The following is a 27,485-nucleotide window of genomic DNA, read 5'->3' as shown; positions in this document are numbered from 1 at the left end:
ATGTACAAATAAAAATATTCAGACTTTTTATCCTTAAATTGGATATTTTAGTAAGTTCCTTCCAGAACTTAAAACATCACTATGCCTTTTCTTTACTGTTTCAGATTTCTCGGTTATTATTTTAATTAATCAGGTCCTATTCATACAAACCTGTATATCCCCCAAATCAAACACACACACACACACACACACACACACATTATATACTGATGCCTTTAGAGGAAAAACTTTTTGAAACTTACAAATCAACCAGCTGTTCAAATAAATAATGTATGTTGCAGCTGGCTGGTACATGGGCCTGAGTGTCCAATAGTAGCAGATGTCCTAGTTTTATAATAAATGTGCTAGTAGAGGAAGGTCTTAAATTAACATGGAAACAAACTGTGATGCAAGTCTACAAGTGAGCATTTGTTTAGAAAAATAAAAGATTGAATATGTTTTTTATAAAAATTTCTGTAGATATAGAATGATTTTTAGCTAAAAGATAGGAAAATACCCTATAGCCTCCAAATGAATGAACATATTTTTGTTTGTTTGTTTTAGATAAACTCATAGCCCCCTAAACTTGCAAGTGAGTGTGTTATCTTAAATTTAGAAATGTGTTTACAATATAGAGAAATAGCAATTCAGGCAACTGACATGCATCTGTCTACAATGACATTTATTTAGTGATTTGATGTGGATCTCTCTGAGCCTAGAACTGCTGGTAAAAGCTAGAATGAAATATCTCAAACCAAATATTTAATGGAAACATTAAACTATGACATAAGCCCGGCTGATATGACTTAGTGGTTGAGTGTTGACCTTTGCACCAAGAGGTCATGGTTTGATTCCCTGTCAAGGCACATGCCCAGGTTGTAGGCTCAATCCCCAGTATGGGGCGTTCAGGAGGCAGCAGATTGATTATTCTCTCTCATCATTGATGTTTGTCTCTCTCTACCTTCCTCTCTGAAATAAATAAAAATATATTTTAAAAAATACGACATAAGCCGTTTCTTCAAGAATATCCGCCCTAACCGGTTTGGCTCGGTGGATAGAGCGTCAGCCTGCGGACTCAAGGGTCCCAGGTTCGATTCCAGTCAAGGGCATGTACCTTGGTTGTGGGCATATCCCCAGTGGGGGATGTGCAGGAGGCAGCCGATCGATGTTTCTCTCCCATCTATATTTCTAACTCTCTATCCCTCTCCATTCCTCTCTGTAAAAAAATCAATAAAATATATTTAAAAAAAAAAAGAATATCCACTTAATGTGTAAAAAGATAATTGAACAAATAATATTTTAACTCCAACAAGTGAAGGGTGCACACAAAACAATAGTAGCATAGATGAATGCAATATCCCCCCTTATCTATGATTTGCTTTCTGGGATTTCAGTTATTCATGATCAACCAAAGTCTGAAAATATTAATTGAAAAATTCCATAAATAAAGAATTCTTAAGTTGAAAGTTGTGCACTGAGCAGCACAATTAAATCTCAGACTGTCCCACTACATCTCTGTGGGGCAAGATTCATTCCTTTATCCAGTGGATCCACTCCATAAATGCTGTCAGTCACTTAGTAACCATATGTGTTTTCAGACTGACTTGCAGTATCCCAGTGCTTGTGTTCAAATACATCTTAAAGTAGCCTAATGCTACAGCACAATGCCTATGTCATTCACTGCGCTTCATTTCATCACGTAGGCAATGTGTGATAAGAAAGGTGGTGAGTATAGTACAATAAGATGTTCTGAGAGACCACATTCACACAACTTATTACAGTGTATTAATTCTATTTTATAATGTTACTAGAGGCCCGGTGCACAAAAATTTGTGCACTCGGGGGGTCCCTCAGCCCGGCCTATGCCCTCTTGCAGTCTGGGACCCCTCGGAGGATGTCCACCTGCTGGCTTAGGCCCGCTCCCTGGGGGATCGGGCCCAAGCTGGGAGTCAGACATCCCTCTGGCAGCCCGGCAGCCCTCGGGGGATGTCCACTTACCAGCAGGGAGCAGACCTAAGCTGCAGTCAGGCATCCTTAGTGCTGCTGAGGAGGCAGGAGAGGCTCCCACCGCCATCGCTGTACTGGCAACCATCAGCCTGGCTTGTAGCTGAGCAGAGGTCCCCGTGTGGGAGCGCACTGACCACCAGGGGACAGCTCCTGCATTGAGCATCTGACCCCTGGTGGTCAGTGTGTGTCATAGTGACCAGTCATTCCCAGCCATTCTGCTGTTAGGGTCAATTTGCATATTACCATTTTATTATATAGGATAGAGGCCTGGTGCATGGGTGGGGGCTGGCTGGTTTGCCCTGAAGGGTGTCCTGGATCAGGGTAGGGGTCCCGCTGGGGTGCCTGGCCAGCCTGGGTGAGGGGCTGATGGGTGTTTGTAGGCTTGTCACACCCCCTTCAGGGTGGGGGTCCCCACTGGGGTGCCTGGCCGGCCTAGGTGAAGGGTTGATGGCTATTTTCAGGCTAGCCATACCCCCTTTAGGGTGGAGGGTCCCCACTGGGGTGCCTGGCCAGTCTGGGTGAGGGGCTGAAGGCCTTTTTCAGGCTGGCCAAGCCCCCTAGCAACAGAAGCTCCCAGCCTCTCCTTTTTTTCTTTTTCTTTTTTTATTCTGGGATTTATTTACTTTCTATAATTGAAACTTTGTAGCCTTGAGTGGACCTCAGAGCCGGTCAGGGTGGGAGGGAAGCTTGGCTTCCTCCATTGCCAGGGGCAACACAAGTCTCCTGCTCGCTCCAGCTCCGTCGCCATGGCCGGCTGAAAGCAGTCATCTGGGGTTTATTTATCTTCTATAATTAAAACTTTGTTGCCTTGAGTGGAGCTTAGAGCCGGCCGCAGCAGGTGGGAAGCTTGGCTTCCTCCACCACTGGAGCAACCAAGCCTCCTGCTTGCTCCAGCTCCGTGGCTGCGGGCAGCCATCTTGGTTGGGTTAATTTGCATATAGTTGCTCTGATTGGCTGGTGGGCATGGCTTAAGGTGTAGTGAAGATACAGTCAATTTGCATGTTTTTGTTTTATTAGTGTAGATTTTTTTAAATTAAATCTTTATTGTTCAGATTATTACATTTATTCCTCTTTTTCCCCCCATAACTCCCCTCCGCCCAGTTCCCACCCCACCCTCCGCCCTCACTCCCCACCCACTGTCCTCATCCATAGGTGCACGATTTTTGTCCAGTCTCTTCCCGCATCTCCCACACCACTTCCCCCCCCCCCAAGAATAGTCAATCCATTCCCTTTCTATGTCCCTGATTCTATTATAATCGCCAGTTCATTCTGTTCATCAGATTATTTATTCACTTGATTCTTAGATTCACTTGTTGATAGATGCGTATTTGTTGTTCATAAGTTGTATCTTTACCTTTTTCTTCTTCTTCCTCTTCTTAAAGGATACCTTTCAGCATTTCATATAATACTGGTTTGGTGGCGATGAACTCCTTTAGCTTTTCCTTATCGGTGAAGCTCTTTCTCTGACCTTCAATTCTGAATGATAGCTTTGCTGTATAAAGTAATCTTGGTTGTAGGTTCTTGGCATTCATCACTTTGAATATTTCTTGCCACTCCCTTCTGGCCTGCAAAGTTTCTGTTGAGAAATCAGCTAGCAGTCATATGGGTATTCCCTTGTAGGTAACTGTTTTTCTCTTGCTGCTTTTAAGATTTTCTCTTTGTCTTTTGCTCTTGGCATTTTAATTATGATGTGTCTTGGTGTGGTCCTCTTTGGATTCCTTTTGTTTGGGGTTCTCTGCGCTTCCTGGACTTGTAAGTCTATTTCTTTCACCAGGTAGGGGAAGTTTTCTGTCATTATTTCTTCAAATAGGTTTTCAATATCTTGCTGTCTCTCATCTTCTGGCACCCCTATAATTCTGATGTTAGTACGCTTGAAGCTGTCCCAGAGGCTCCTTACACTATCTTCGTATTTTCGGATTCTTTTTTCATTTTGCTTTTCTGGTTGGGTGTTTTTTGCTTGTTCACATTTCAAATCTTTGACTTGATTCTTGTGTTCCTCTCGTCTGCTGTTGGGAGTCTGTATAATATTCTTTATTTCAGTCAGTGTATGCTTAATTTCTAGTTGGTCCTTTATCACAACATCAAGGGTCTCATTAGATTTCTTGTACATCTCATTAAGTTTATCAGCAGTCTCTAGAAGACTCTTGAAAGACCTCAAAAGTGTGGTTTTGAATTCTATATCCAGCAGCCTGCTTTCCTCCATTTCTGTCATTTGTGTCCTGTTTCTTTGTCTCGGCATTTTTTATGCTTCGCTGTGTCGATAGAGTGGTTTTCTGTGCTAAGTGTCCCAATTACCTGAGGTAGACATTCTTGGTGCACCCCCTTGTGGTCTTTTTGCGCAGTCTTCTTGTAGCTAAGCCTTGATTGTTGTAGGTAACACTGGGAGGGATTTGACCTCCAGGCCAACTGGCTGTGAGAATCAGCTGTGTCTGCAGTGGGAGAACTTCTGTCCTCTAGGGAGGTGCTAATCTAGCCTTTGCCTGAGGCTATCTCGCAAATGCCTCTGTGCAGGGCTTGGGCGGGGCGGGTCCCAGGGGATCAATAGGGTGGGCAGAGTGATCAGCAGGGTGGGCTGCTCTCAGTCCTGTCCCCAGAGGTTCTGCCTCTCAGAGTCCCAGCAACCGCTGCAAACCTCAGAGAGAAAGCTGCCCTCGAGTTCCGACTGATGCCAGACAGTCCCGCTTCTCCCGTTTGAGCCTGGGTCCCTAAAGACTCGCCTGGAACTGGAGCTCAGAGCCTGAGACTCCCTCCCAATTGAAACAGACAACCATGCTCTCAGTCACCAGCCCGCTCCGCGCACACCTCTGCACCTTAGTATTTCACTTCAGCACTGCGCCTCCTCTGAGTCTCGGTATACTCTTCTCTTTCCTTCTAGTTGTAGAATTTCCCCTCAGCCAGCCTTCCTATGGTTCTGGGTGATGTCCGTTCCGTCTTTTAGTTGTATTTTTGAAGTGGTTGTGCAAGGCAGCAAACTCCGGTGTTTACCTATGCCGCCATCTTGGTTTCTCCCCTAGTGTACATTGTTTTTAATCTCTTACTATGTTTAATTTATAAATTAAACTTTGTCATAGGTATGTATGTGTGTGCATCTATAGGAAAAACATTATATATATATATATATATAGTCCAGTACTATCCTTGATTTAGGCATCCAGTGGGGATCTTGAAACAAATCCCTGTGAATAAGAGAGGAATACGATAAGGCTATCATGAACAAAAGGGGAAATTAGAGAAATTCTCATAAAGGTGATGATTATCAAAATTGTTTGAGTCAATATATTTCCTGAGTAAGCAACATAGTGGTAAGGGAAATTATTTTAGGCAGAAGGAATAACATGTGTAAGGTTAGGTATAGTTGAAGTTGCATAGTAAACAGGTTTTAAGGACTGAAATACAAATTAGAAAGTGAAAGCAATAGTCTGGGGAGAAAGACAGGGGAGGTCATAAATAACCATGTATACTATGCTAAGGAGCTTAGACATAATCCTGTAGGCAATAGAAATCTAATTAATATTTGAGATGTGGAGGAATGTATATTGGATTTTTTACATTAGGAAAGTAAAATTCCTCCATTTCACTGTACTAAGAATAAAATAGTGTGAATACACTAGAAGTATATATGAGAAGACACTTAAGTAATTCATATAAGAAAAGATGAAGATTTGAGCTAACACAGTAAGGACTGAAGCCATTTATTTCCTTAGTCAAAACCAATCTATGTTTCCTCAGTGATCTCCTCAAGAGCCAAACCCTTGGTTTGCACATGAAGTTTCTCATAAATTTGAACCAACCTCCTCTTCTAACCTATTTACCTATTCCCCCCCTATGTTCCCATACCAACTCAATTTCAATATACTGAATCACTATTCCAAAGTAATATCTTGTCTTCCCTATCTGCCCCTCCCCTAAACTGAGTCATTCATCTTTATCCAACAAAATGAATTACAGCTCTTCTTTCATGTCTTTCAGAGCACTTCAGTTTTATCCCTATAATTCCTAGGACAATATCTTCTACATGGGAGATTCTCAATAAATATTTGGTTAATTTAATTTGCCCTCTTGCCTCAGTACATGAAGTAACAAATTCAGATAGTTCACTTGTATATTCAAGATAAAACAGTTAGTTCATTGCAAAGTCAGGATTATAATTTAATCCAAGACTAAACTCTCAGGCAATCTCTTTCTTGACCACTCTATGAGATTATTTTTTTTAAATATATATATTTTTTATTGATTTTTTTATAGAGAGGAAGGGAGAGGGATAGAGAGTTAGAAACATCAATGAGAGAGAAACATCAATCAGCTGCCTCCTGCACACCCCCTACTGGGGATGTGCCCGCAACCAAGGTACATGCCCTTGACGGGAATCAAACCCGGGACCCTTCAGTCCGAAGGCCGATGCTCTATCCACTGAGCCAAACTGAGGCCTCTATGAGATTCTTAATTGTTATTTTAAGCATTTTTTTCATGTTTCTTGGCCATCTGTATGTTCATTTTGGAGAAGTGTCTATTTAGGTCCTTTGCCCATTTTTTAATTGGAAGATTGTCTTCATTTTGGATATTAACCCTTTTTCAGATATTCATGAGACTCTTAACAGTCAAATTGCCTACACCAAGATGTTCCTCCAGCATTATAAGCTCAATAGAGTCATATCCAAATTAATTGACTTCTCAACTATTTCCTACATCCCATGGTCTTGTCAGTATTTGTTAATTTATTCACCAATGATATAGTCATTTATATATAAAACCTGAAAGTCAGCTTGAAATCATCTACACCCATCAATGGCTTCAATTATTCCCCATGTTCTCTGTTGGTACCTCTTTGTTTCATTTTCACTTTGTGCCAGACTTTTGAAATAATGTCATAACTGTTCTCCCTACTACCATTAAATCCATCTGCTTCCAATCTATTCTATACACTAAAACAAACTAATCTTCATAAAGCACAATGTTAACCATACCAATGCAATGGTAAATAGTTTTAATGCCATTGAACACTATTTTGAAGTGTTTAGCTAATACAATTAACCAAGAAAATTAAATATTTAAAATATATATTGAAAAAGAAAATATACCTTCTTTGGGAATAGTATTATTGAAAAAAATTATACTCTTAATATTAATTTCCAAAATTATAAAATATCTGAAAACTATAACAAAAATTTTCTTATAGTGAAATTAAATTTAATAAATTGAACTATTTAAAATTATACAATAATGTTTAAAAATCAATATCAGGAGGATAAACAGGTATAAATGGAGATAAATTCCATTTTATTATAAATTATGATAGTCATATGATTGAAAATTAATATGTAATGCAATTTTAATGTTAATCATCATTACTTTTTTATTGCTTTTGTTTTGAAAATCAGAAAATAATTTTTAAACAAATACAGAACATATGCCCCAAAACCCCTGAGAAATGTTTTTTGGGGGAAAATCAACAGTATAAAGAAATTTGTTCTACCAGTGTAGTAATTTACTATTGCTACATTATGAATCACTACAAAATTAGGTGCTTAAAACAACACCCATTTGTTACCTCACAGTTCTTTAGGTCAGAGGTTTAGCACCATATATGTTCTCTGCTCAAAAATAACAAGATTAAAACCACAGGGTCAGCTGGTTGCTTTCTCACCTGGATCTTAGAGCATTTTAGATAATGGTGCAGGAAGATTTATGTTGGTACTTCTCACTGGAATTACTTCACTCTGCCCCTTTTAACAAGGCTAGAGATATGTAACTGAACATGTATCCCAGGCAGAGGTAAAATCTAGCATGGAGAAGCATGTCTTATGCAGGGCCCAGGCCACTGAATGATGGAGAAGCAAGCACATAAATAATAGTCACACCATCACTTTCTTTATATGTTTCACATCCTTCCTTTAACTCAAAACATATTTTTTTGAATTTTAACAATCCTCATGTCACCTTGTTCAGTGCAAAAATATTACAATCTGTCCACTTTTGGGACTATTCACAGAGAAAGAGACTGCCACTTCGGCATTTTCACCCATTTCGAAGGTAGCATTGGGTTTAGAATACATTATCCTAGACATAATTTCTTTTCATGTAATCCAATGCATTTTCTGAAAAAAGTATTCTTTGTCTAACCATATTTTAGGCAGTATCAACATTTCCTCTAAAAAAGAGAGAATATCTATTTCATTTCAAATGCATCTTAAAATAAATTCAGCGATGCTTACAGAATATTAACAACCAATCATAAAATTCGGTGCTGGTCAACAGCGACACTTTGAAAGCAACTTTAATACTATGGTTTTAGATTTGAAGAGCTATTGTTATTTTTAAGACCAAGCTCACAAGGGCTGTTAAAATAAGGATGGGTCCTTATTACTGCTATCTATCTAAAAGACAAATAATCGATTGACAAATTATCTTCTATAAATTATGCCATGTAATAATTCTGTTTATTAAAAAATTACTAGAGGGTATTATTTCTAATAATATTCAATGAAGAATTGGTTATCTCACCCCCAAATGGTCAAACCATCTTAAGAGCAATTATTAGCATATGAAAATTCTTTTGCAAATCTAAATCTACTTAAAATAATTTATCCAACTCATTTATACATTTATGCTGCAGGATATTTCCATCTAATCCTTTCCTTCTTCTAATCCACACCCTTGGAATTAAAATGAGAAGCTTGTGCCTTTAATGAATGCACAAATACAGTATTAATATTTACTCAACAATATTGTTTAAATTTCCCACTGCAAATGAAAATGGTCAAGCTCATTTGCATTGGTAATTACTCAGCATAGACTCAATTAGCTCACACCATTTCTTTTATCTTTAATAAATACAATAGGTTGGATAATTGCATGTCTCTGCATATACATTTTTTCTAATGCTCTAACAAGAAATATTGTGTTAAATTTGCCAGTTTAAAAAATAATTAACCAGCCTGAAACTAGAAAATTCTTAACAAGAACAAAAAAAACAATCTCCCAACAGAAATGATAACTTAATGGGTGTAGCAAAATAGTTTTTTTACTTTATCTTTATTGTTGAAAGTATTACAGATGTCCCTCTTTTTTTTCTCATTGACCCTCTGAATGTCACAGGTAAGAGAAAACTATGCTTGACTAAAGTAACAGTTCAATAAATGTTTGAATACATTTTTCTGATTAGAATTATTAGGTAAAAAGTTTTATTAAAAAATAATACAATTTGTCTCTTTTTCTTTAACATACCTGGGAAAGGTATAAAATTTAAGGTATAAGTTTTTGTTTGGTTGGTTTTGTATATTTTTAATTGTTTGCTTGTTGCCAAAAGAGCCCAAGTTTGTCTCTTCTGTTCCTCAAAATATCACTCTATGTAAAGAAATTATATTACTAGTAAATCTTTTAGTTTATCCAAGGGGGCCATACCCTTAATCTCTTTTAATTAAAATATATGAATATTTAGGGGCATTTAAAACTGCAAAACAATGAAGAAGAGTCACTTATAATAAGAAAATCCCTGATGTTTCTTATGGTTTTTATTTTTTTTATAATAAAGAGTAAAGCAAAATGTCTCAGGCCAAAGACAAACAAGGTATCTTTAAGGTTTACTGACCCTAATACTTGCCTGGTGTAACATTCTGAGTCTTAATACACATCTACGGATGAGGAAGAATAATTCGTATTTATAACTAGGAAATCTAAATTAAAAGCAGAAACTTAGTCACTAAATTGGCATTTTGGGGTCTGGGAATAACTAGTGTTATTTTTGGTAAGTGCACCTCATCTCTGACTTTTAATCAAAGAATAAACGAAAAGTTTTATAAATTTAGAAGTATTGAAATCATATCCAGCATATTTTCTGATCAAAATGCTATTATATTATTTTTGAGAGATTTTTTTATTTATTTAATCATTTGACATTTTTATTTTATGTAGATTTACTAATTTATTCCATGGTGGGGGGGCTGACACTATTACAGCTGTCCCCCCTTGTCCTCCCCCCTATTATCCACTCTCACCCAGCCCCCACCCACCCTCCCTCTGGCCATCACCACACTGTTGTCTGTGTCCATGGGCTATGCATATATATGTTCTTTGGCTAATCTCTTCACCTTCTTCACCCAGTCTCCCCCCTCCTCCTCCCCTCTGACCTCTGTCAGTCTGTTCCATGTATCCATGCCCCTGGTTCTATTTTGTTCATCTGATTATTTTTTTCATTAGACTCCACAAAACAGGCTATTAATGGAAAAACTGATAAAACTCCAATAAGATCTGTAATTTAATTAATAATAGTATACCAATGTTAATGTCCTAAAAACAAAATAAAACTAAGAATAAGGAGGTTGTACCCTTTGATGTCTTCCAACACAAATACAGGGGTGAGCAAAAGTATGTTTACGGCTGTGAGTACACGAGTTTATTCATATATTAATATTTATTAATTACTGTATTATTTTCCACATAAACAACTGTAAACCTACTTTGCCCCACTCTGTATTATATAAGCCTATATTGAGCTGCTGATCACATGCATTTAATTAATTAATATCTATTAAATTAATGGTTAAAAGAATAAGTCAGTGATTAAATTATTTAGTAGATTAAGTGTTGTTGCTTCTAATATTTTTCACATTTTCCCCACTCAGGAGCACTTTCATCAGAATCACTCTGAGAAACAGAATGTTACTATTCAGCTTTTTGGTTCCATTTCAGCCAGAGCTAACAAAACAGAATATCTGCAGATGGGGTAACTAAGGCTAGCCTTTTAATAGCTCCTGAGGAAACTTGTGTAGAAACATATTAGCGATTTTGTCCTTTAAGATATAAATATTAAGTTCATAACAGGCCCTTTCCTAACCTTTCCTTACTGTATGAGTCATGGAAGCAATAGATCTCATAAATAAGATAGATGCTTGGTAGTCACATAAAAAAAAAAAAAGCTATGTAACAAATTATATTTCCTAGAGTTTTATGCTATTTTTTTATTGTGTTTCTAAGTCTATTTCAAAGAAAAATCAGTATAGTTGAAATCATCTCTCCACATATGAAAGAAAAGAAATACGTTTACAAATATCAATATGATAAAACTGAGTTCACAGTGTCAATATACATTGTAAATTGCAATAAAACTCACTCATCACTTATCTGTTGTCATCTGGCAAAGTGGTAAGTAGTGTACATTGTTTGAAAAAATGAATTCCCTACGGTTAGAGCTCAGTACCCTTGATGGTTATAACTGCTGGTTAATCTGTCATTACTCAGGATGTTGCTGGGTTTTAACCTGCCCTGTTGTGAGAATGGCTTTGATTTTCTAAAATCCAATGGTTAAGGGCACTTGGTAAATGGAAAGCAGCAATTGTACAACAGGGTTCATATGTATCTTCAACTAATTTATCCCTTGAAAAACAAAAACAATCACTGTGGCAACATGTGTCACAGCAGCCTGTAAAACCTGGGCAAAACACCTTAAAGTGCTGCCCAGATATTTACAAAATACATTCGGAAGTGATCCGTTATATTCTATAAATGAGTGTACTGCCCTCAATGGAGTAACTGTATTTAATGCCAATCATGGCTGTTTGGTTAATAGATCTCTCCAGTTTAGATTGTATTATAAATAAATAAATAAATAAATAAATAAATAAATAAATAAATAAATAACAAATAAACAAACAAACAAACAGTATTTTATATTAAAAACCAGCTGCTACACATATATCAATCACAACTGAGCTATATAACTCAAAAATAAATCATCTGTCTAAAAACCCTATTTTTTCTCCTTGCTCTGACCTATATGTTCATCCTATAAAGTTAATGGCAAATATACAGCTTAGAATTTGGGGTTATACATTATTTAAAGATATCAGCAGGTGGAACTGGGTGTGAAACTATGAGTCTGTCACTAGGCTTATATCCAAAAGAGCATACATTCTCTATGAGTATTCTGCAGATATTTGCAGAAACTCTCTAGAGAAATCAAGGGGCTTAATTCTTTAAACATCAGTTTTTCCAGTCTAGCTAATCAAATCTAGAGGTGAATGTCTGTATCGTCAGAATGACATTTTCCTCAGTTACATCATCAAAGCAGAATAAATTTTATATTATTCTCTCATACCCTCAAAGGACCTGCTAGTGCCTATGCCATAAGTTTGGTTATATGTATTGCAGTATTCTCCCTTCTTATTAACCAATAGAAATAATAGTTACAATTAGAAGAACTTATTTTGTAAGTGATATGTCCCTGTCCTGAAAACAGAGTCTTCTAAGGTATATGCTGAGGTCTGTGGGCAGTTTACTCTAAAAAAAATCCTCAATAAATGCTCATTAATTTAAAATAGGGGGGAAATCAGTCTGTACCCTCTTTAAATATGCTCTAGACAATTTGTGCCATTAACAAAAAGATCTATAAAGAAAATGGATCTACATCAAAGAACATGATATTCACATTAATACTGCTTTCTTGTTTTCTATAATATCCTTTCTCTAACCATCTACACAACTAGGGGGAGAAAACCATGTCCCTTCTGCTTTTGTTTTTTCATCCTAAGAGTTAGAATAGACCTTATAATTCATATACTCCAACTTGCTAATTTCACAGGTCGGGAATATGAGACACAGGTAATGTTTTATCTAATTGATCTGGTCATATCTCTTCAAAATAATTTTTTCAATGAGAAAATGCATTCGCTTATGAAATAAATATGTACTTTTCCCCCCGAAATTTTATTATTATAACATACACTGATTTAAGACCTAGTTTAGTCCAAAATAGCAAGGGAAATAGTAATTTTAACAACAGGCTCATTAATGAATATGAAATATATAAACTGCTAGTAGCATGGATGTTTATTTCAATTTACATTTAACTAACAGACCAACAAGACTATGTTGTTAAACAATTTGGAATTTAAATTGAAGTTAAATAGAGCCGAGAGTAATATTATGTTTAAATGATAAATCGTTTTTGAAGCAGTCTGTTCTCTGCATATGCAACTCTCCTGATTATTCAGTTGTTACAGATTTAGAAGAATTTTTGATAAACACAGTTGCCATAAGACTTGACCAAGAATAAATATTTTTGAGTTTTACTTATCCCTCTTCAAAACATGAATGAGTAAAGATTATAAATTTGTGGACAAGCCTCCTTTGGCCCACATCTTACATGTATTTTATTAGTGACTTGAACTATTGTGTAGAATACTCTATGAGAGGCTGATTACCTGCTATACCCACAGCCACTGATGAACGATTGTACACAGTGATTGGTCATGGTCTGCTCCCCTGGCTATAAATGCTGGATTCGAGATTTGCATTGGGCTACTGAGCTGGTCTGGTTAAAAAGTAAATATAATGATAATAAATAAATAAATAAATTTTGATAAGTAAAAATATTTGATCTAGTGTGTTAATTTTTCAATGAACTGAATTATCGCTTTTGAATAAATTGAATTTGAGACATAAAGAATTAGCAAGAATTATTATTTAGCATTAATACAAAAAATAATTGAAACAAATACATACATACATTGACTAATGTTACATTATCATTTTACATGCCTAGAATTGCAGGTGCACATGGCCTTTGATAGTAAAATGGTTTAAAATAAATAGGTTATAATTCTGAGTCAAAGAAAAAAGGATGGAGATATGTTTTGGTTTCAACTTTAATTCAATAGGCTGCCAATCAGGGAGACTTTGTGTGTTGGTTTGATAGGATTGCCATAACAAAATATTACAAACAACAGAAATTTAGTGTCATGAAAAAGGCTAGAAGTCCAAAACCAAGAAGTTGGTAGAGTTGATTCCTTCAGAGGGCTGTGAGGGAAGGATTTGTTACAGGCTTCTCTCCTGGGCTTAAAGATGGCTACTTTTCCCCATGTCTTGTTCCCCACATCATTTTTTTCTCTCTGGTGTGTCTCTGTACCCAAATTTCCCTTTATATAACGACACCAGTCTTAATGGATTAGGGCCCACCCTAATGACCTGATTTAAACTTCATCACACCTCTGTAAAGACCCCACTTCACAATAAAATAAGGTCACATTCTGAGGTACTGAGTATTAGGATTCAACATATGAATTTAAGTTGGAGGAGAGGGAGTTTTTCAACCCATAGTGCTTTGTAACAAATTCTGGGTTTTTAGCTTTAACTGACAAAATCAAATGACTTGGCAACTATGAACTAGCATCTTGCAAAGCTTCCATAAGTATGAACTAAACTGTGGTTGCTCTCTCCTACTCATCACACTCTTTACTATATTCTTAACCTGTGGTTTAATGTTTGTCAGCCATAAATTTATGAGTATCAACATTTAGACTCTTCTGTTCTTTGAGTAATTTAAGAACATATAACTTCCTAAAACACTAGTGTTAACCGTGCTGTATGGCAGCAGTTAAAATTCAGTTTTTTAGTGCTGCCTTTAGTGCATCTGTCTTCCTTTTATGTATAAATGACTATTGCATCAACCACTTGATATAGGCTTGGAATAGCCTATTAAATGGCCAAAAGCCATTTTAAGTGGCTACTGAAAATAATAAAATGGTTCTAAAAAAACTGCTTGATCAAATAGCACATATGCACCAACCAAACAGTGGTGAAAGAAAATGAAAACTTCTAGGAGAACAATATTCAAATCTTCATTTTTTATATTAAAGTATTGACTATAACTTGTTTAAATGACAGTGTTTTGGGTTTTAAACTTTGATTTTGACTGTCTCTACAAAGGAAAAGCCAATCCAACACACATGGTTTGCACAAGAGGAAATGGGTCAAACTCTCAAACTAGACCCCAATCCCTTAGCATCTGGGAATCATGTCTACCTTCTTGATTAGAGACACCTTCAGAGGCTGCCAAGGTTAATAATTTTAAAAGAAACCCAATAACACACACATATATTCAGTAAGAAGAAAGTAAGCAAAATCTCTGTGGCATAGAAATCACAGCACTCATCAGAAAACGGAGAGAAAAGCAAAAAAGCATGAAGGACAGGAGGGAGCCAAATCGGGGCAGAACTCAAATTTCCACTGAGTCACCAGAGCTGTTGACAGACTGCAAGAGCTAATGACTTACCCTCAACAAGGACAATCAAAGTTCCAGCTTTTCCTAACTCTCTAGTTACCCTAGGTATCCTTACAATAAAGCCCTATTAAATGGAGAAAAATAAGTAAGCACATCTGAACTCCTTACATCTAGAGAGAAACTAACACAGATGTTTTAAAAAAACACTTCTTCTGAATGACATTTATGTTATAAATAAGGTGATATTGTGAAAAATCGAAATGTGAGCATTTTTTCTAGTATTTAACAATTAGGTTAACATCACCTTCTCTCTTCATGACAAGAAATGAATATAATTCATCTCATTTCCATCTAAATGATCTGTTGTTCACATGCAATTGCCATAAAAATGTAATTAAATAATTTTACTTAGTTTTTTACCAATTACATCTACTAAGAAACTGCAACACTGAGAGAAATAAAAAATTAAGCCATATATATTAAAATTATTAAGTACCAATAAAAATCTGAACACAGCATAATTGGGGTTACATGGCATATGATTTGGGAATTAATTGTTTTTTAAAAATTTAGTCAGCTTCATTGCACCATGAATTTGATACTCTTTTATAGTATGCTACCGAGCATGGATTTGCAAATTATGGCATGCAGGCTAAATCTGGCTGCTGCCTGTTTTTATATGACTTGTGGGATTAAAATAATCTTTTTTTACATTTTTATATGATCACATTTTAAAGGATGATAAAGAGACCAACATAAAAATAATTCCACTTTGGGAGAAACTAAGATGGCAGCATAGATAAACACCGGGAAATTGCTGCCTCCCACAACAATTGAAAAATACGTCAAAAACACAAAACGGATATCATCCAGAACTACAGGAAGGATGGCTGAGTGTAAATTCTACAACTAGAAGGAAAGAAAAGCACACTGAGAGCCAGAGGAGCTGCGGAAGTAAAGTGCAGAGGTATGGGGCTCGCGCGCGCGGAAAAGGGCTGGCACCTGAGGACGCGGCTGTCTTTTTGAATCCGGAGGGAGTCACAAGCTCCCCACGGCTCTGAACTCCAGTTCCGGGAAGTCTCTGGGGACCCAGGACTCATACGGGGAGAAACTGGACTGTTTGGCAGCGGGCGAACTTGAGGGCGGCTTTCCCTCAGAGGTGCTTGCAGCCGTTACCGGGACACTGAGACTCGCGACTCCTTAGAGCAGGGCTGAGGCTCCGCCATAGCTGCTTGCTCCGCCCTTTGATTCCTTGAGACCCCACCCCACCCAGGCTGCGGCAGAGGCTTTTGCATATGAATGCCCCGGCCCTTTGTAACCTGTAATTACCTAACTGCAGCCTGGCCAGACAGACCCAGAACTTCCAAGAGAAGGCCCAAGGCCCCACAGTGGCTTGCATTGCTTCACAGCTGAGCCTCATCAGGGCCAAAAAACGGAAGGGGAATCTGCAGTTCTCTTCGTAGTTCCTGCTGTATAACCTCAGGCAGAGGCTAAATTAGCACCTCCTTAGATCTAAGAGCCACTGTACCCAGTGGTCAGAGGGGAACCATCCAGATCACACCTCCTCAGATCCATAAGGGACACACTCAGGGTGCAGACTCAGTGAGCACCAAAGCCCCACTGAAGCAAGTCTTGCCCCTTAAGGGTGTCTCCAGCACAGAAGTTCTCCCACTGCAGACACAGCTGATTCTCACTGCCAATTGGCCTGGAGGTCAATTCCTCCCAGTGATCCTACAACAACCACGGCATAGCTACCTCAGGTAACTGGGGAGGCTGAGCCACTGGGCCCTACAGGACACCTAGCACACAAAGCCACTCCATCAACACAGGGAAGCAGCCAAAATGCGGAGACAAAGAAACAGGTCACAAATGGCAGAAATGGAGGAAAGCAAATGACTGGATATAGAGTTCAAGGCCACGTTTATAAGGCTTTTCAAAAATTTTATGGAAACCGCCGATAAATTTAATGAGTCCCTCAATAAGTATAGTGAGACCCTGGAGGACATGAAAAAGGACCAACTAGAAATTAAGCATACACTGACTGAAATAAAGAATAATTTACAGAGATCCAACAGCAGACAAGAGGATCCCAAGAATCAAGTCAAAGATTTGAAATACAAAGAAACAAAAAATACCCAACCGAAAAAGAAAAAAGAAAAGAGATTCCAAAAATATGAGGATAGTGTAAGGAGCCTCTGGGACAACTTCAAGCGTACCAACATCAGAATTATAGGGGTGCCAGAAGAAGAGAGAGAGCAAGATATTGAAAACCTATTTGAAGAAATAATGACAGAAAACTTCCCCTACCTGGTGAAAGAAATGGACTTACAAGTCCAGGAAGCGCAGAGAACTCCAAACAAAAGGAATCCAAAGAGGACCACACCAAGACACATCATAATTAAAATGCCAAGAGCAAAAGACAAAGAGAGAATCTTAAAGGCAGCAAGAGAAAGAAACACAGTTACCTACAAGGGAGTACCCATACGACTGTCAGCTGATTTCTCAACAGAAACCATGCAGGCCAGAAGAGAGTGGCAAGAAATATTCAAAGTGATGAATAGCATGAACCTGCAACCAAGATTACTTTATCCAGCAAAGCTATCATTCAGAATAGAAGGTCAGATAAAGAGCTTCACGGATAAGAAAAAGCTAAAGGAGTTCATCACCACCAAACCAGCATTATATGAAATGCTGAAAGGTATTCTTTAAGAAGAGGAAGAAGAAAAAGGAACTCTTACCATTTGCCACAGCATGGATGGAACTGGACAGCGGATAAATACCACATGATCTCACTCATTTGTGGAATATAATGAACAACATAAACTGATGAACAAGGACTGATCCAGAGACAGAGAGGCATTGATTGGACTGTAGGGCTTTGGAGGGAGGGTAGGGGAGGGTGGGGGTAAGGGGGAAAGATCAACCAAAGGACTTACATGCAGGCATATAGGCCTAACCAATGGACACGGACAACGGGGGGGGGGTGAGGGCATGAGCGGGGGGGGGGTAGAGGGTAACGTGGGGACAAGGACACATATGTAATATCTCAATCAATAAAAAATATATTAAAAAAAATAATTCCAATTTTGCCTCTTAGCACACAAAGCCTACAATGTTTCTCAACTGACTCTACAGAAAAAGTTTGTCCTGGAATTGAGTACACTTCACCCATTAATAAACTGAAATGTTGTTATAAACTAATCATTATCACATTTTAAAGGAGGCTCTTAAGAGTTCAAAAAGTTAGCAATTATCACCAAATAATCAGTCTGCCCCTCCTTAGGCTAATTTTTTAAGCTGTAATCATCTGTCTACCTCTTATTCTCGGGTCATCATTCAGAGAGAAGATATAAAGTCAGATAAAAACCAACAAGATTTTGTAAAATAGTATGCACTATTATTTTACTTATCAAAATTTATTAGGTATCTCCTCTGTACTTGAAAAAATAAGTTAAGGAATGTGCTCTAGGTCAATGTCCAGGTCATTGGCTTGGAGGGTGGAGTCAGCTGTGTGCTCATCCAGAAAAAGAATATTGAAAAAGCTGCAAGGTGGGGTTCCAAGATAAATTAAGGTTCTGAGATGCCTATGAAGGCATGAGGTAGAGATACAGGAAAGCAGCTTAAAATATGGTCTAGTGGAATATGGCCTGAAGAATAACATTTCAGAGCCATCAGTATGTATTTGAAAATTGAAACATATTTGAAATTAATCAAAGAGAGATGTACAGATAGAGAACGCAAGAGGAATATATGGGGATTATTAACAGTTATGAAACTAAAGAACTACCAAATCAGAAACAATACTGGGAAAGGTGATATCACTTTACCTAATTTTAAGAAGAAAGTCATGATTATCAGTATTGAATAGTTTTGGAGACATCAAATAGTAAAGTCAGTATTCATTACGAGAAAATTTGTGAACTTGGTGGAAAAAGGGGTTTATTTGGGGAAGAAAATAGATTATACTGTGTCAAGCAAAAATTCTACAGGACAAAGTGAAACAGACAAGGTAGACTTTATTCAAGGCTATTGAAATAAAGAAAAAAGGCCAGATTCTATCTGAGATCAACTCTACTGAAACAAAAAACTGGAGAGTTTTAAGAGATGAGGGGGGAGGTCAATGGGGAAAAAAGGAGACATGTTATACTATATGTAATACTTTAAACAATAAAAAAAGAAAAAAGAGAGAACGCCCTAACCTTTGTAATAGAGATTGGTAGGATTGAATCAACTGGTATAAATACAGATGTAGTAAGACAGCAAGACACAGAACTTAGAATACGGAACCAAGAGAGACAGAACCTACACAGAACGTTCTCTAGAGACAGAAGAACTTCGCTGGAGAGAACAAGGCGAAAGATCCTGGACAGAAACTGGCCTCAGAACCTAGAGACAGAACCTAGCGAGAGAACATGGCAAAAGATCCTGGACTGAACCTGACTACAGAAATTGGCAAGAGAACCTGACTAGAACCTGGTAACTGAACCTGGCTAGAGAACCTGGACAGAACCTGGCTGGAGAACCTAGCGAGGGAACATGGCTACAGAACCTGGCTGGAGAACCTGGCTGGAGAACCTAGTAAGACAACATGGACACAGAACCTGGCTGGAGATCCTAACCAGAACATCACTGGAGATCCTGACCAGAACCTGGCTAGAGATCCTGGCTAGGCTGCTGATCAACTGAACTAGTTGTGTGGGATGGGGGTTGGATATCTTGGGCCACCAGAGTTTGCTAATTGGATTTACCTAAAGAGAAAATAAACTTTCCTCTATCTTCACAATGAGAAGTAGTTTTACAATTTGGAGCAAGGTGCCTACCAAAGTTAACTATAAACATTGGCAGAGAGGGGCCTTATCTCCTCTGGTGCTTATAATTCAAAGGGATGGCTCCCAAGTCTTTGAGAAAAACATTCCTGGGTGTAAAACTGGCAAGTATGCCTTTAAAAATATATACATCTCAAAGGGGAGAGAAAGAATGAATGATTCCAATTTTTCTGAAAAAAAAAACAAAAAACAAAAAACACACAACTCGAAGAAAAGCGAAGTTAGGGGCCTAGAGTCTGAAAGAATCTTAGCTAAAGTTTAGTCAAGATGAGAAGGTTATTAAAGCTCTCTTGCTCAGCTAATCTGATGAGTGAATTAAGATGAAATACTTGAGAGAAATATAATAAATTACTTCTTCAAGAAACTCAGGTGAAGAAATGAAGACAGATTGAGAACTAGGCAGAATGCAGGACTAGAGAATAAATATAAGCCTTTATAATAGAAGAAAACATTTTATAATCTAAAGAGGAATGACAGAGATATGATATAGATATCATGGGGGAAATAAAGCCTTCCAGCAGGAGTACTGGGCACAAAGCTGGTGACCTAAGATATCCAACCCCCATCCCAAAGTACATTCTTAAGGATGAACAATGTGAGTATCTCTTCCACTGAGACCAGAAGGATAGAAGAATCAACAAAGATTTTGGTAGTGCAGTTTAGCAGAATAAAAACATACAGAAGTTAATTAAAATTATTTTCCCCCCAGAATAGAGGCCTGGTATCAGTGGAAACTTGCTTTTATACAACTTCATACTAAACTGTTTTAAATTAAATTGTTATATTGTCAACTTGTTGATAACTCATATTTCACTACATTATTTTCAGGCATTCAAAATAAAGCCCCATAACTAATGAACTCTCTTATAGCTCAGTAGTGACCCTGCTATTTTTAGAGGAGTGTCAAGCTGTTAATAACAATCAATAACAGTTTAGAGTGAAAGGAGGATTCCAAACTGAAGGTTAAATGCAATCTTCTTCCATGTCTGCAAGAGAAATGATGTTATAATCTTGAGTTTTTATATGGATGACTGAATGCTGGAAATTTTCATGCGACAAAATAAAAATATAGCTAAATATAAGTGGGCTCTGGTAGGTAAATAAACGGCTAAATCATACACAAAATTCTATACATACCATCTAGAGTAACAGTTTTTACATTTTGTTGAGTCAAGATATTCTTTGAGAGGCTGATAAAATATGACACATAAATTTTCTATAGTGTAGATGTCTTTGCTCTCAATTGGCAATGTTATCTTGGGATAAAACACAACAATAAAACAGAGGGCACACCAAAATATTTGAGGAAAAATATAAAGAATATTAGAATGCCATATTCTCATAAATTGAAACCGAGTTTCAGATAAAATCTTACATTTGTTAGTTTTCCATATTTCAATATTATATAGTAATTCTATGGATTTACATTAGTTATATTTCCATGGGAAAGAAAATACTAAATTTAGGCTCTAATCCAGTGATGGCGAACCTTTTGAGCTCGGCGTATTAGCATTTTGAAAAACCCTAACTTAACTCTGGTGCTGTATCACATATAGAAATTTTTTGATATTTGCAACCATAGTAAAACAAAGACTTATATTTTTGATATTTATTTTATATATTTAAATGCCATTTAACAAAGAAAAATCAACCAAAAAAATGAGTTCGTGTGTCACCTCTGACACGCATGTCATAGGTTCGCCATCACTGCTCTAATCTAAGATATGAAAATATCTTTTAAAATGTCTACATATGTGGGTCATATTGTCTACTCTGACACAAAATTAACCCCAATGAAAAATATATGGTATTTCAAATGCTTTCAGTAAATTAAAAAGTTTACAAATAAAAATTCATTACTAGCGTTAGGAGACATACATAAGAAACATTTTTCCTAGAAAAATCACAAGAGAATTATTATCATAATCATAGCATTCAATAAAAGAAATAATTTATGTTTAAAATTTGATATATCTAATATAAATAGTTCACATAATGCTAAATATTGCTTTGATCTTTGAACCAATATGACTAGAAAAAGTATGTCATTTGACCTATCCAAAGTTGTTTTACTCTAGATCACGATGGCGAACCTTTAGAGCTCGACGTGTTAGCATTTTGAAAAACCCTAACTTAACTCTGGTGCCATGTCACATATAGAAATTTTTTGATATTTGCAACCATAGTAAAACAAAGACTTATATTTTTGATATTTATTTTATATATTTAAATGCCATTTAACAAAGAAAAATCAACCAAAAAATGAGTTCGCGTGTCACCTCTGACACACGTGTCATAGGTTCGCCATCACTGCTCTAGATCCTTCAGACAAGTGAGGAAACAAAAGCTACATAGCATATCCTATATAATAAAAGCCTAATATGCAAATCAACTGAATGGTGGAACAACCGTTCGCTATGATGCACATTGACAACCAGGGGGCAGATGCTCAACGCAGGAGCTGCCCCAAGCCCTCAGGCCCCAGGCCAGCCAAGGCAGGTGCCAGCGGGGGCCCCCTAATCACCCTGTCAGTCACCCTACAGAGGGAGATGACTGGCGGCGGGGGCAGGGGGTGGGGCCAGCGAATGGGCAGTGCCAGGCTGGCCAAGGCGGGTGCCAGTGGGGGCCCCTGATCACCCAGCTGGTTGCCCCACAGATCGTCCCTGATCACCAGCCAGGCCTAAGGACCCTACCCGTGCACAAATTTCATGCACCGGGCCTCTACTAATAATATTAAAATAAAATTAAAAAATGAAGACCAGGCTTGCAAGTCCAAGTATACAAATCACATAAGCAAAACTAAATCTAATTTATTTCATGAACATGAATGCAACTTAGCTTATTTCTTGTAAATGCCTCTGATAATTTTAAAAAGGACTTAAGTCATCTTTCTAAAATGGTACAAAATAATCACTTTTAACTAAGCCCCTGTGCCTGGAAAGCCTCTTTATAATAACCAATCCTTGTAAAGGCTAAACAACTTCCTTTGTAATAACCAATTCTTGTAAAGGCTAAACAACTTCCTCATTTTCACTTTATAAGTCATCCTGTAACATCAAAACTCTGAGCTTCACACCAGTTTGAGTTTGAAGTATCCCTGTTCTCAAGCAGTTTGCTTCTCATTCAGAAAATATTCATATCAAGTAAAGCTTTATGAAATTTCTTTTAACAGTAGAAAGCTGACAAAATTTTGAGATTGATTTCATTTGTTTTAAAGTTTTCAAGTTGATGAACAAGCACGTTTTATATTGGTAAGATGTCTAGAAAATGAGATTCTTCGCTAATAAAGTGATTCAAAGGAATATTGGAAGGGGGGCAGTCATAACACACAAAACAAGATGCATGACATGTTAATATATCCCATGTAAAAAGCAGAGCAAATGCTTAGAAGTGGTTCCCTTTATGCAGGGAGGGATAAGGAGATTCAAAATCTACCTATAATGAAGACCAATGGCTAATTACAGAATAGGAACTTCTTTCAATTCCAACCCAGCTTTCAATCTCAGTGAATGAATAAGTACTACAATGATTTAATATCTATTTAATTAGACCACAATAGGTAAGTCTAGTGATTAATCCTCTCAAATGAAAGCTATAGCTCTAGAGAAGAACTGAGTTATAGGAGCATTGGATGGAGATAATTATGAATGTGGTCTCCAGGTTACTTATTTCAAAATGAAATAGCAATGTTTATGATCTATCTATTAGTTGTCAAGTTATTAATGCACTATAAAAATGTATTTGCAATGGGATGTATACAATAAATTTAACAGAAATGGAACTCCATTAATTGTTTCACTAAGGTGAGCATTATTGTCAATATCATAATCAGCTTTTGTGGACAACTATAATAATGCTTTCTCCCAGTGTTACTGAAGGATAAGTAGACAAGCAGTAATGCCTACAATAAAAATCAATCGTTATTAATACACTAGAGGCCTGGTGCACAGATTCGTGCACCAGTGGGGTCCCTCAGCCAGGACCCTTCAGAGGATGTTGGACTGCTGGTTTTGGCCCGACCCCACAGCAATCTGACATCCCCCGAGGGATATAGTAGTGAGTGAAGTGGCCAGGAAGAAGCCAGAGCCCAGGCCAGGCTCTGCACTGCTCCCGCTCATCCTGGCCTGCTGCACCTGCGGCTGCCACCACCACAGCTGCACTGGCTAGCCATCAGCCGGGCATCTGGCGCCTGTTGGTCAGCTGAGCGTCACTCCCACTGTGGGAGTGCACTGACCACCAGGGGGCAGCTCCTGCATTCAGCATCTGCCCCCTGGTGGTCAGTGCATGTCATAACAACCGGTCCACCGGTTGTTTGGTCATTCGGTCATTTGGTTATTCAGTCGCTTAGGCTTTTATATATATAGATATTGATGGGGAAATGCCAACCACAGTACAACTTTTTGTTGCACTGTTGACAACTTTCTGTTCTTTGTTGATGTAGAATGAAAATATACAGCAGCTATATGCCCAATAGCTTTAATGTAGTGAAATGAAAAATACTAACCACACACAGGAAGGCACAAATAATAGAAAAAGATCGATCATTAGAAACATGTGTAGATAAATAGATCTGCATCCACGGTGGGCCATGCTTCACAGAAAACAGTACTTATTCAAAGTCGACACAGCACTATTTTGGAAAAAAAAAAATGCTCCAAAGGCAAGATGGCTTCAGTTGCAGCAGAGAAATGATGTAAACGTGTTATAAAAATTTCCTTTGGGAACTATTGGTTCCCTCATATTTTTCCCAATTGGCTCATATATAAAGATTTTAGCTGGGCATTGGGCCAAAGCAAAGACTAATATCAGACCATGAAAGGAGAAGTATACTCTGAATGCAGATAAAAATTAATGAAATGACCACAAATAATTCCAGAAGATAACCTGAACAGATCAAAAAAAGGGAAAAAAAACCCACAAAAACAAAAACAAGAAAACACCATAGTTCCAAAAGGATTCCCAGAGTAGGTATTTGAGTTCCTCATATAAAGTCAGTTCTGCTTTAACATTTTAAAATAGTGAACTTGTTCCAACATAGTTGGAACATTAACAAAAACATTTAGCACAGCAAGTATTTTGTGTTTGCTAAAATGTGATGTCATTTATAATACTTGGTGACAACAGAAAACTGTATCCAGCTGCACAGAGCTATGTAAGAATACACAACACACACACACACATACACACACACACACACACACCACCACCACCACCACCACCACCACCACCACCACCACCACCACCAGTGACCGCAGTTCACAGTGTCTATTATGAGACATACCCATCCACTGATGGTATTACAATTTTCCCTCATGTTAACCCACTGTCCACCACTTAAAATAATTCATAGCTGCAACTCCTCCAGCTCCTACTCCACAAGCAAGTTTTAGGTCTTTTTAAAAAGGTATGGGTCAGGCACTCATCAGTTTATAATAGGATAAATATAATGGATAAATAAATACAGAAAATAAAATCTTGAGTGATCCATGTTCATTGTTCTTAGGTATCTAGGATGACATACATTTAAAATGTCAGAGTAATTTTTCTTTTCCACACCCCTTGGAAGAGTAACTGCTGTCACCAGAGCACAAAAACCACATTTTCTTTCTCCCATTTCTTTAGTCTACAACCAATGGATTTCTTTATGTCTTTTATCTAAGTAACAAGTACATAATTGTTCCTTGAATACTTTTTTTTAATCCCCACCCAAGGATATGTTTATTGATTCTAGACCGAAAGGAAGGGAAAGAGGGAGAGAGGGAGAGAAACATTTATTGGATGCCTCCCATATGCACCCTGACCAGGAACTGAACCCACAACCTTTTGGTGTATGGAACTAATAAAATTACGCTCCAAACAACTAAGCCACTCAGGCAGGGCTCAACTTATACCTTTTTGACAATTCATTTCATTTTGGGGATGCTACTCCAAGGAGAAAAAAATTAGAAATGCATATAAAGTATGTGCTTTCAAAGCACTGATTATAATAGTAAATAATTGTAAATTTCTGTGCTCGCTTCGGCAGCACATATACTAAAATAATTGTAAATTTCTTAAGTTTTCAAAATACACAAATAATAAGTGATTCTAATTATACTTAACACAAAATATAACGTAACTACTACCAATAGGACTACTAGAAATTTTTATCATATAGAAAATGACCATGATTTATTTTTAAGAGAAAAGTGAATAATAGAAAATTATACAGTATGATGTGCTTAGGAAAAATATTTCACATACATCCTTATGTATACTCACACACACAGAATCAGACATGACAGATTTGAAGGAAACTCAATAAAAATATTTACAGTAGACATATTTTTATGTAATTATGGGATTTTTATATTTATTTTTATACATTTCTAATTTTAAGATATAACCTAAGTAGGTCAAGAACAAGTAGAAGAAACAATACACCGATAAGTCAAACTAATTAAAAGGGCTGGTAGAAGGGCAGAACAAATTATATTAGTGAAGGGGAACAGATTTTGTCACCTCAATATATGCATCTTTGGCGTAAGGTTTACTAGTATTTTAGGTTGATTATTTTTAAGAAAGAGCTAATGGTAAAAGCTCTCAGAACCAAGTAGAAGTTACTCTTTTGTAAGAGAAATGTATATTTATAAGGGAAATCTCCCTTTGCAAGGGTGTCTGCCTCTCTATTTCAGGAAGAGGAAGATGACTCTAAATCTCTAAACTATGTAGAAAACCTGGACTTAAATCTGCATAACAGCTTTACCTTCCCTAACTGGATCCTCCAACATCTTGTTTTGCCTTTAGCTGTAGATAACATTTCAGGCGGTGGCTTGGGCCATTTTCAGGGAGTTACTCAGTTTTCCTGGGTATCTCCCACATAAACAGGAGGTATACGTGTTATCAAATTTGTTTCTTTTCCTCCAGTTAATCTGTCTTTTATTATGAGGGGTAGGGGTGGGGAATGTCTCAGCCAAGTACCTAGAAGGGTAGAGGAAAAATTATTTTTCTTACGATGCATTAGCATTTTAGAAACATTTCTCTGATGGCCATTTTGTAGGCTATATTTCAAAACTTAGAGGAGGTTGACAGACAAAAAGCCAATATTATTCTCCGTTTCTAAACCCAGGACTGAATGGGCAATACTAACGATTTAAAATGAAAGGGAGAATTTTTTCAAGTCCATTTTCTCTTGAATCATTTTACTTCATTTCATTCATCTGAGGGATGATGGGATTTCAGAGGTCTCTATCCTCTACACATTTTTTATGGTCTTCTTAATTGCCTCATGTCATGGGAAGGGACTGTTTTAGTGTGCCGGGCTGGATCATACCAACTTGCAAGAGCCAACTGTTCATATCCCTTTCCCAACACTACAAGCAGTGATGTCATGTTGGTAGTGTGAAACCTGCAATGATGGAATTATTTCCACCAGGGACAGTGGCTACAAATCAGGGCTTTTCGCCCCTCACCTTAAAGGGCCAGTTGATACACATTTATCAACACACCCCAGTTTTAGCATGATAAGATATCAATGCAATGAAAAGCAATCAGTAATATTTTGGAAAAAAATACACTTGTCTTCTAGATACTAGAAGACTGTGACGATCCAAGGCAACTGGGACTGGCACACATAAATTCAAAAAACAGCTACTTGAAACAGAATTTTCTTGGAGCAACCCATGGTTGCCATTAGA

Source organism: Myotis myotis, unplaced genomic scaffold (genome assembly GCF_014108235.1).
Source record: "Myotis myotis isolate mMyoMyo1 unplaced genomic scaffold, mMyoMyo1.p scaffold_m19_p_11, whole genome shotgun sequence".
Taxonomy (NCBI): Eukaryota; Metazoa; Chordata; class Mammalia; order Chiroptera; family Vespertilionidae; genus Myotis; species Myotis myotis.
The sequence above is the reverse complement of the archived record's forward strand: the minus strand, read 5'-3'. Positions refer to the sequence as shown.